The sequence below is a fragment of the Orcinus orca genome, chromosome 17 (genome assembly GCF_937001465.1).
Source record: "Orcinus orca chromosome 17, mOrcOrc1.1, whole genome shotgun sequence".
Taxonomy (NCBI): Eukaryota; Metazoa; Chordata; class Mammalia; order Artiodactyla; family Delphinidae; genus Orcinus; species Orcinus orca.
This window is the reverse complement of record NC_064575.1, coordinates 86,547,326-86,555,938: the sequence shown is the minus strand read 5'-3', so window position 1 is coordinate 86,555,938 and position 8,613 is coordinate 86,547,326.

Sequence of the window (8,613 nt, the reverse complement as noted above, 5' to 3'; positions counted from 1 at the left end):
CCACAAGAGATGGACAAAAGCACCCGTAGAAGGACGTGGAGAGAACGAGTCCATTATTTTGAGGACAAGAAACCAAAACCACGTGCTTATTTTCACAGCACAGGACGGGCGCTTGAGGACACACTCGGCCATCCGCAGACCATCCCTCGGGCCGGGGGAGGGGGTCTTTCGCTCTTTGCCGTTTCCCAGAGGGAGACACTTCATTTACTGTGAGGCTCATTTAACCCCTAACCTGGAATAAATCTCACTAAAACAATACGACTGGCTCCCTTTTCTAGACAAAAGTTGCCCGATTTATTGGCCAAGGGAGCCAGGACCTCACCCCTCTCCCTGGGGTGAACGTCCACAGGAACTCCTGGGGAGGGGCGTCCAGCGGGTCACGAAGGACAGGGACGAAGCAGCAACGACCCACCGGCTTGGGTTTTCTGGGCCCCAAATGGGAGGTGTGGGATGCTCTGCTCTGCGGGCCAGGTCCCGCGGCAGCTGCTCAGGGACAGATCGCACGTGGTGGGTGCATCCGGGGAGAAGGTGTGCGGAGGGGTGGACGCCTCGGGCACCAGGGGCACACCCGTCCCTTTCCACCAGCCATGGGACAGCCCGCTGCTGAGAAGGCTGGTGCTTCCTAAGGACACCTGCCCCTGGGGATGTGCAGACAGGGAGCTGAGGTGCAGACCTACCTTACTGCGCCTTCACCACCACGCTTCTCCCCCCAGGGTGCGGCATCCAGCAGAGGGTTCGCAGGGAGCCGTGCACAAGGACACAAGGAGGCAGCTGCGTCCCTGCCGTCTGCCCGCTGCCACTCCCTCAAAGCGTTCGCTACCAGGGCCTGCCCAGCCGGGCACAGAGGAAACTGCAGGCTGGGACAAGCCAGCCAGCCAGGGGAGCTGGACGTGCCCCCTGTTCGGCAGCCACTGGTATCACTCGATAATCGTCATCAGATGGAGCGTAGCTAATGGCACAGTTCTGTGTTGTCCACACTTAATTCCACACGATGGCGGCACGAGGTGAAGCATCACAAAGGAGTAAAAGCCAGAAACAGGCGACCTGGACGCACGGCCAGCTGGGCTGCAGGACGAGCCCAAAGACCCAAGACAGGCCATCCCAGCTTGCACTCCAAGGCCACCTGAAGGCCTCCACCACTCCACACGTGGGGTGGGAGCAAACCAGGCACTTCCCTGCTCACAGCTCTGAGCTGGAAGGAAAATATAAGCACTGGCACAAAAGTTTGGATTTTATAAATAAGAAAAGCCACTGGGATGTTCCAAAGGGCACATTTCTATTTATTCCAGAGGGCCATGGGCCCCGCGCCCTTAAGGCCTCACTGGCCATGATGGGGCCACCCTGAAGCAGCAAGGCCCTTCCCCAGCTGGGCTGTGGGCAGGACTGACCCAGAGAAGCTTCTGCTATAAACTGAATTGTATCCCCCGTCCCAAATCCCGTGTTGAAACCCTAACCCCAGTGTGGTCCCGTTTGGAGATGGGGCCTCTGGGAGGTGATGAGGTGAGATGAGGTTGTCGGGTGGGGCCCCGTCATGGGATTAGAGCCCTTATAAAAGGAAGAGACACCAGCGCGCTCTCTCCCTTCCCCACGTGAGCACACAGTGCGGAGGTGCCGTCTGCAAGCCGGGAGGTGGGTCCTTGTCAGAACCGGCCACCTGATCTCCGACTTCCAGCCTCCAGAACTGTGAGAAATAAACTTCCACCGTGTCAGCCTCCTGGTCTGTGGTGTGTTGCTATGGCAGCCCGAGCAGACTGACACAGCTTCGTAACTTGATAACTTAATGGCTATTTTCAGTATGTATTAATGAACTTAGAATATAAATATCCTGTAAAATGAGAAAAAAAATGTAGGAAAGTTCCAAACATACTCATCACTTAGCTTCAACAACTCATTTTGCCAATACTGTTTTGTCTTTCTTCTTTTAATTAGAATTTTAAAGCAAATCCCATACATTATGCCATTTCACCCATAAATTTGTCAGAATGCATCCTTCTTAAGGACTTTTAAAAACAGAACCACACTGTCATTATCACAGCAAACTCCTTAATACCACCTAATACCCAATCCATGTTCAAATTTCCATGATTGTCTCAAAAAAGCCTTTTTACAACTGGTTTGCTCAAATCGGGGAGAGGTGGTCCCTCAGTGCAATGCCTCTGGGGCTCTGCTAGCTCCTCATGGCCCCCCATGTTTTTCTCTCTGGAATTCAGACAAAAATTAAAATCCTTCACCAAGCCTTTGGATAACCTGAAATAGCGTTCCCACGAGCAAGGGGGACAGGTGTCCTGCCCAGTGACCAAGTCTCCAAGTGCGAGCCGGTGCCCTAGAGAAGCCCACTCTGCAGGTTTTTACTTCGGGGCTGGGCAAGCAAAGACGCCTGGAGTCTGGAACAAAGAGTCGCCTCTCCCCGCAAGTCTCCCTGATGTGAACATGGCCAGAGGACCCCCACGCACACCTCCACTTCCCCGCGCCTGTGGGTCCCCTGATGCCTCGTCAGGAAGCCCAGATGGTGGACGCCCTTCCCGCAGCGGCTCCGGCGGGTGCTGAGGCCCTGGGGCCCGCAGAGCCTTGCCGCACAGGGAGGCCTTCCCGCCGTCGCCACGCGGTGAGGCTCGCGCTCCAAGCAGGCCTGGCGATGCGGGCCCAGGCGGCCTCTCAGGCTGAAGGCCTGTCCGCACACCTCGCAGCCGAAGGGCTGCTCTTTTCTGTAGTTCCTCTGGTGTCGCAGAAGGTCCGGGACCCGCCTGAAGGTCCGGCCACACTGGAAATGCTCAAAGGCAAAGCCACTGCCCACCCCACCCCTGGCTCGAGGGCTGCCAGAAGCGATTACAGTGTCTCCACTGGTAAAGGGCCTCCCTTGCCCGGTGGAGGAAACAGGCACTTACACAGGCTGGCAGCGAGACAGGAGAAAATCCACACAACGTGTCTTATCAGCTCACTCCCATCTAATTAGGGATTCACTCCAAGAAAGTGGCCCAGCAGTGAGAAAGGAGCACACAGACGAGCTGAAACTATAAATGGTGGAAAGCTGAAAATGAACTCAAACGCTCACCCGGATGAGGCCAGTTAGGTCAACGCTGGTGTCACCCGTAGGAGGGAGGGCTGTAACGCTGGGCGGTCACCTAAAGAGCCGGGTGGCACCTTACATACTTGTGTTTACACAGGAACAAAGACACCAGTCAGGATAGAGACTGTGCTCTCAGTTCCCCTAACCAGCCCCCGCTCCTGGGTTGGGGGAGGGTGCCGGGGACGGGGACCCACATCCTTCTGAACCACTCACCCTCGGCTTCCCTCCAACCTGGCACCCGAGACCCTCTCTGTCTTGGGGCTCCTCACAGCCCAGTGTCTGCCCGGCTGGTCTCATTCCCACACGTCTGCTCGATCTCACTTCTGAGGGAATCTGAAATGAAAAACAAAAGACCACCACAGTCACCACCGCCCGTAAGGGCAGGAGGGGCCCTCACCATCCCTGGGACGAGCACAAGGAATAAGTCACCTGCCCGCGGCCACACACGAAGCCCCTCAGAGCAGGGCTGTCAGGCCCGAGACCTCATGCCGGGCGTGCGCCTGCTGGGGCGGCTGCGAGGTTGGAGCACCCACACCCTCTCAGGCCCCCCGCTGTGCACACCCACGGCGCCCGCCTGCTCGGCACGCAGCAGAGCAGCGCTCCGTGCAGGGGCGGGGCGCCAGCCCGGGTTTCCAGGGTCCGGTCAGACAGCATCTCCTGCCCACGGTCCCAGTGGGAGGGGAGAACGTCATCGGTGGGTGCTGGGCGCTGATCTCCCCTGGGAGCAGAGGGAGACCCTGGGGACCCCTCCGCACTTCCTGAAACGCGGGTCTCTCCCGTCCCACAACCCGCGGCTCACCCCAGTGTTCCAGGCGAGAGATGCGGCCAGGTATGGGGACTCGAAATCCTCCAAGGAGAGAAAAGGTGTGGTTTTCTGTATAGAAGACAAAGCGAGGGTGCAGGCCAGCCCTGGGGGCAACGTCCAGGAAGCCACCCCAAAGCAGAGAGGACAGACAGGGAGGAGGGAGCCAGGGCCAAACCGTGACAGGCTCTCCCCACCCTCCTTGCCGGCGGGGCCAGGTCTAACAGTGGACGGGTCTCAGGAAGGAAGAGTGGGCTGCCTCCAGGGCAGCATGAAGAATGCCCTTGGCCAGACTTGGTGCAGGACGGCCCCTCCACAGACACAGGACAAGAGCTCCAGCTCCCACACCCCCTTAGCCTGAACTCGAGGCCCTGGCGCCATCGAGGGACTGGATGGGCTCTGCAGGCTGAATTCAGCCGAGCTCCTGAAACTGCCGGCATCACACCCCGGCCCAGCACCCTCTGGCCAGGGTCCGCACACCGCCACCACTCTTCCCTTGAGGAGTGCATGGCCACCTGCAACACAAACAGCTCCCGCCAGGAGCAGGACGTCAGACATGGCCGCTCCTGAGGCTGCAGGACAGTAAATGGAGAGAAGCTGAAACGCACGTGTCTGGAAGAAAAGGCGGGGGGCCAGGGGGTCTCAAAGGAGAAGAAACCTCAAGAGGCCTGAAGCTGAGGCTCAAGGGAAGGCTCCTGTCATGGACTGAATGTCTGTGTCCCTCAGATTCATCTGCGGAAGCCCTAACTCCTAGTACGGCTGCATTTGAAGGTGGGGCCTCTAGGGAAGTATTTAAGGTTAAAAAAGGTCATAGGGTGGGGCCCTGATCCGATAGGACTAGGGTCCTCGTAAGAAGAGACACCAGAGCACTCTTGCACCCTCTTCCTCTCTCTCTCCTTCTACAAGCCAGGAAGCGGGCCCTCACCAGAACCAACCATGCCAGCACCCTGATCTGGGACTTCCAGCCTCCAGACTGTGAGAAATCAACCAATAAATGCGTGTGTGCTGAGTTACGGCAGCTTCAGCAGACTAAGCACCTAGAGAAGCAAGTGCATTTTCATGTTTTCTGTAACACCCACTATGGTCTTAATGTAACTGAATCACATCTCCCCCCACTCCGTAAGACAGAGCTGGCAGGCAGGCAGGCAGGCACAGACCTCTGGAACCCCCATGGTGGACCACTCCCACGGGTGGGCTGGGGGCTGGGGTCCTGGTCAGCCTGCAGGGCCCAGGGAGGTGGTACTCACCGGGGACACGTCCGTGGGAACAGCAGAGGCCTTTGGGGAGACGTGTGGGCCCCTCTGGGGAAAGGCAGGTGCTGAGGGCTGATCTGTGAGACAAAGAAAGTGAGAGCTGCAGCCCTGAAGCCCCCACCTGACCCCAAGAGCCCTGAACCTTCTCAGTGCACCAAGGGAGATTCAGGAAAACCAGTGACACAAGCCCATGCACGCTCCATAATGGAAGGGGAATTTGGGGGTCAGGTGGGGGCCAGTATCACTGTAAGTGCCCTGGGTCCCCCACCCCCATACACATGGACCCTGACATTCCAGAGAGCAAGCCACAGGCTGTCACCAAATGGTGGCGAGACCATCATTTATGGCTGAAAACCAGCAGCTTAGCCGCAGACAAATGATTGGACAGTTGGGGGCTAAACCCCACCCTGTGTGCTTCCCCAGGAGACAGGAGCAGGCTGGCCCATGCCCGCAGCAGTGCACACATGAACGTTCTCGGGCACTTTCCCCCAAATCAAATTCTTCCACCAGAGCTTCATTATTCTTCACCAAGTCCTGGGAATAAGAGCAAGCTCCCCTAAACTGTGCCGACGTGGTCTGCTCAGACCCTACTTCTGCCCCCAGGTTTGTTCAGAACCACCCTCCTCAGGATCCCAAAGTCTCCGGCCACAGTGAGTGCCTGTGTCTTTCCTGGGTGAAGTGCGGAGCCCCGAGATGCAGAAGAGGACAGTTCCCAAGACGCCCAGAGAAAGGGGCCAGCTGGATGAAGATGCCTAGTTCCCCACATCAGGGATGAAAGAACAAGGTCACACTATAGATCCTACAGATGTGAAAAGTACCGTTACTTCCACTATGACCAACTCTATGCCAACAAGTTCTGCAACTGAGATGAAATGGACAAATTCCCTTATAAACACAAAGTTATGAAACTTACAAAAAACAGAAAAAACCCGTCACAGAGAAAACACCAGACCCAGCTGATTCACTGGTCAACCCTACCAAATCCTTAAAGAAGCCTATACCAACCTCAGAAGTCTGTAGAATGACAAAGAGCAAACCTTTTCCAGCCTGTGTCATGAAGCCAGCAAAGCCTCGACACAAAAACCTGAGAAAGACATCATAAGACAAGAAGCTTACAGGCCAGTGTCTCTCATAAGCAGACACAGAAATGCTTAACAAAACATTAGGAAGCCCAGTACAGCAATTTACTGAAAGAGCTCTGTGTCATGAACAAGTTTATGCCCAAAACACAAGGTTGGTTTGCTCTCCATTCCCGGGAGTGAGGGACTCCAGGGCCGGAAAGATTCAGAGAGCTTCCAGGTTGGTGAACACGTGGAGATGTGAGAAGAGAGCAGTGTTTAGAGAGGCCTTGGAAGCTCCGGACCCTTTCCCCATACTTTTCCTAAGCAACTTCCCCCTGCTGTTCCTGAGCCTTATTCTTTTATCATGAACCAGTGATCCAGTAAGTAAAATGTTTCTCTGAGTTCTGTGAACTGCTCTAGCAAACAGGTCAAACCCAAGGCAGAGGCTGTGGGAACCTGCAGATCTATAGCCAGTCAGTCAGAATCACTGGTGGCAGCCTGGACTTGAGACTGGTGTCTGAAGTGTGGGGAGAGGGGCAGTCCTGTTGGACTGAGCCCTTAACTTGTGGGATCTGATATTACCTCCAGGTAGAGACGGTCATAATTCAGTTAGCTGCTTGGTGGTGTGGGAAAAAACCACACATCCGACCTAGGAATATATTTAACAAAGGATGTACAAGTCTTCTACTCTCAGAATTACAAAACAATGCTGAGCAAATTAAGTTGGAAATAAATTGAGCGATATCCCCTGTTTATGGGTATTAAGTTGTCAATTCTCCCTAAACTGATCTAGAAATTCAACACCACTCCAAGCAAAATCACAGCAGTTGTTTTGGGGTTTTGTTTGTAGAAACAGACAGGGTGATAATAAAAGTTATATGGAAAAGCAAATGACCTCAAATCACCCACCTTGAAGAACAAAGTTGGAAGACTTACACTCCTTGATTCTAAGACTAACTACAGTAATTAAGGCAGTGTAGTACTGGCAAAAGCATAGATACAGATCAATGGAACAGCAGAGACTGCAGAAACAGACCCACACATACAGTTAAGTGTTTTATGACAAGGGCATCAATGTAATTCAAAGGGTAAAAGTTGTTATTTTTTTTCAATTAATGGTGCCAGAACAATAAGGGGAAAAATTAACCTTAACACACCCTCCCTAACACCATACCCCAAACTAATTCAAGGTCGATCTTGGGCCTAAATGTGAACGCTGAACCTATAAAGTTTCTAGAAGAAAAAAATTGAAGAATATTTTCATAACTTTGAGGTAGCAGAGATTTCATTGGTGGGACCCCAAAAGCACTCACCTTAAAATTTTTTAATTCATAAATTGGACTTTTTCAAAATTAAAAGTCTCTGCTTATCAAAAGACAGTTAAGAAATAAAAAGGCAAGCCACGGACTGGGAGAAAATATTTCCAATATATATATATATCTGACAAAAGACTCGTATCCAGAACTAGAACTCTCACAAACCAGTAAGAAAAAGAAAAATGAAACTCAAAATAGGAAAGAATATTTGGACTCTTCCACCAAAAGATATACATGGCCGGGCTTCCCTGGTGGTGCAGTGGTTGAGAGTCCGCCTGCTGATGCAGGGGACACGGGTTCGTGCCCCGGTCTGGGAAGATCCCCCATGCCGCGGAGCGGCTGGGCCCGTGAGCCATGGCCGCTGAGCCTGCGCGTCCGGAGCCTGTGCTCCGCAATGGGAGAGGCCCGCGTACCGCAAAAAAAAAAAAAAAAAAAAAAAAAGATATACATGGCCTATAAACACATGAACAGGTGCACTGGGCACAGGTGTCATGGGCAGTGCTTAGCATGAGAGCCTGAGCTCCTCCAGCCACTAATAACGATCACAGCGATAAATAAGAAGAGCTCCCTGCACTGGGCATCCACTATGGAGTATAAATGGGCTGGAGTTGGCCGGCTGGAAAGCAGACAGTAAGGGGGAGAACTCTATGAGATACTGCTACCGAACCAGACTTGGGTCTGTTCGCCTGTGCACAGTAAAGCCAATCTACTGACACTGGGCTGTGGGGAAGGAAAGTACAGCACTTACTGCAGGCACCAAGCAATGAGAATGGGCAGCTCATGCTCAAAAGACCTGAACTCTCTGATGGTTCTCAGGGAAGGGGTCTTAAGAGCAGTGTGAGAGAGAGGGGCTGCAGGGTGTGTGATCAGCTCGTGCATAATTCTTGGATTGGTTGGCATCAAGGTGAAGTTTCAAGCATCATCAACCTTCTGGTTTCAAGCAGTCTAGGGTCTGTTCTTGCAATCAGCAGTTTTCATCTGGTGGGTTGGCTTCCTGTGAATACAACTTAGGAACGCGTGTCAGGCCTTTATCGCTATCTTTCAGGGAACTGGGAGTTCGGTGATTCTGCTATGTGGCAGATTTATAGTCTAAATTGTTACCTGCGCCCCAGCC